Source organism: Otolemur garnettii, unplaced genomic scaffold, assembly GCF_000181295.1.
Source record: "Otolemur garnettii isolate 467f Iridium unplaced genomic scaffold, OtoGar3 scaffold00118, whole genome shotgun sequence".
In the NCBI taxonomy this organism is placed as follows: domain Eukaryota; kingdom Metazoa; phylum Chordata; class Mammalia; order Primates; family Galagidae; genus Otolemur; species Otolemur garnettii.
Genome location: NW_003852513.1, coordinates 1,738,721 through 1,742,068, shown reverse-complemented (window position 1 = coordinate 1,742,068; position 3,348 = coordinate 1,738,721).

Genomic DNA, 3,348 nt, shown 5'->3' with positions numbered 1-3,348 from the left:
TGATTATAATATTTCTGCTTTTTTACTGTGTAAAGGAATAATGTTTTTAAAAGTCAAATATTGTGTACTAATGGAACAAAGTAATGTCTGAATCTCAAATATAGCATTCCCATTTTGATACATAATATCTTTTGTGGGGAGCAGCAATCAAGATGCTCAACAGTCTGCTCTTGTACTATTCAGCTGCATTGGTTAGTGACAGTGTACATGAGGCTGTATGTTTGGTGGTGATATAGAAAAAGCATTAAACAGAATTCAGCAACATTCATGATAAAAAGTCTCAGTGAACTAGGAATAAAAAGGGAACTCCTTCAGCTAAGTATGGGGCATCTATGAAAAACCTATGGCTAACATCATATTTAGTGGTAGAAGACTGAATGCTTTCTTTCTAATATCAGGAATAAGACAAGGATGGCTGCCGGGTGTGGTGGCTCTCACCTATAATCCTAACACTCTGGGAAGCCGAGGAAGGTGGATTGCTTGAACTCAGAAGTTGGAGACCAGCCTGAGCGAGAGTGAAACCTTGTCTCTAAAAAAAATAGCCAGGTATTGTGGTAGGTGCCTGTAGTTCTAGCTACTTGGGAGGCTGAGGCAAGAAGATTTTGTGAGTCCAGGAGTTTGAGGTTGCTGTGAGTTAAGATGACACCATTGTATTCTAGCCAGTGCAGCAAAGTAAGACTCTGTCTCAAAGAAAACAAAAAACACCCCAGAATTGCATTAATGTATATAGTTATCATTTAATAAAAAAAACAAGACAAGCAAGGAAAAAAAAAGACAAAAATTGGGAAGGTAGAAATAAAACTGGTCCTCATTCTTAGATGACATATTTGTTTACAAAGAAGACATTAAGGAATTAACAGCAATAAAACTACTATAATAATGACTGTAATAAATTATCAGGATACAGTATAAATTTTAGAAAACTTTCATTTCTGTATATTAACAGCAATGGAAAATAATGAGTTTAAAAGACAATTTTGTTACCATAAAATCAAAAAGCATACTTAGAGACCAGGCGCTGTGGCTCACATCTGTGATCCAGCACCTGGGAGGCCAAGGCAAATGGATTACCTGAGCTTATGGGTTCCAGACCAACCTGAGCCAAGAGTAAGACTCTGTCTCTAAAAATAGCTGAGAACTGTGGCGGATGCTTATAGTCCCAGCTACTTGGGAGGCTGAGGCAAGAGAATCACTTGAGCCCAAGAGTTTGAGGTTGCTGTGAGCTGTGACGCGATAGCACTCTACTCAGGGTGACAGATTGGGACTCTCTTTCCAAAAAACCCAAAACAAAACAAAAAAGCATATTTAGGAATAAATTAACAAAAAATGTACAAAATCCTTTGCAATGAAAAACAACATATTGCCAAGAGAAAGCTTTATTAAAAGACCTAAGTAAATGTATAGATATACCGTATTCATGATTTGGAAAACAAATTGTTATCAGTTCTGTTCCAAATTGATCCATAGATTTAAGGCATTCCTCATCAAAGGCTTTTCCTAAATGACAAGTTAACGCTAAATTTATTTTGGTATGCAGAGGATATAGAATAGCCATATTAATATTGAAAAAGGATGTCGACGCTAGAGAACTTAAACTTTCTAACTTCAAAACTTATTGAAAAGAGATTAATCTAGATTATGTGATAATTGGCCGAAAACCAGACACATAGTTCAATAGAACAGAACAGAGTCCATAAATAACCCACACTGACAGAGTCAATTGATTTTTGACAAAGGCAGCAAAGCAATTCAGTAGGGGGAAGTAGTCTTTTCAACAATTAGTACTATAACAACTGGATGTCTGTGTAGGAAAAATGAACCTCACATCCTAATCTGAGCTGAATCATTGATAAAAATGTAAAATAAAATAGAACTGTAAAGCTTTTAGAAGAAACAGGAAGATATTTTCATGACCTGGAGACAAGCAAAGGTTTGTTACAGGACAAAGAAAGCTGTTACCACAAAAAAAAAAAAAAAAATTGGTAAATTAGATTTCACAAGATGAAAATTTCAAGCCACAGACTGAGAAAATATTCACAAAAAGGTATCTAACAAAGGACTTGTTTCCAGAACTTCTACAACTCAATAATAAAAAGACAAATATTATTAAGAATGGGTGAAAAACCTCAAACGTTTCACAAAGAAAAAATATACGCTTGTCTCTTGGTATTCATCGATGTCCCTCAGGGATACCAAAATCTGCAAATACTCAAGTTCTTGATATAAAATGGCATAATATTTACATATAACCTACATATATCCCCCTGTATACTTTAAATCATCTCTATATTATAATATTTAGTACAATGTAAATAATATGTAAACTGACATTTTTATTATTGTTATTTTTATACTGCATTAGGTTTTTTTGTTTTTTTTTTGGCAGTTTTTGGCTGGAGCTGGGTTTGAAATCACCACCTCCAGTATATGGGGCTGGTGCCTTACTCCTTTGAGCCACAGGTGCCACCCTGTATTAGTTCTTAAAAATATTCTCTGTTTGTGGTGAGTTGAAGCCTTGGATGCTAAACCTTAGGATTTGGAGACAGATTGTATACAAATAGCCAGTTAACACACAAAAGAGTGCTCAGTAGCATTTGCCATTAGGGAAATGTGAGATCTCACTCTACAACCATTGAATGGCTAAAATTAAAAAGATTGACAATATCAAGAGCTAACAAAGATTCCCCCCACATAGAACTCTTGTTCTTTACTAATGGGAGTATTAAATGTTACAACCACTTTGTAAAATGCTTGGCAGTTGCATAAATTGTATACATCCTCTTGGGCCCTGCAATTCTACTCCATACCTGGAGTAGAGAAGATTTTGCACCACACCTGGTCATTAATAAATTAAAACAACTGGCTCGGCGACAGCCATATACACCTGAGCTGGCGGGTTCGAATCCAGGCTGGCCCGCCAAACAACAATGAGGGCTGCAACTAAAAAACAGCCGGGTGTTGTGGTGCCACCTGTAGTCCCAGCTACTTGGGAGGCAGAGGCAGGAGAATTGCTTGAGCCCATAGCTTGAGTTGGAGGTTGCTGTGAGCTGTGATGCTACGGCACTCTACGCAGGATGACTGCTTGAGGCTCTGTCTCAAAAAAAAAAAATTTAAACAAAATAAATTAAAACAACCATGAAATACCCATTTACTTCATTCAGAATGACGGATTGAAAGATGTTAATGCGGCTCTGCACCTGTGGCTCAAGTGGCTAAGGCCCAAGCCACATAAACCTAAGGTGGCAGGTTCGAACCCAGCCCGGGCCTCCAAACAACAATGACAGCTGCAACCAAAAAATAGCTGGGCGTTGTGGCGGGTGCCTGTGGTCCCAGCTACTTGGGAGGCTG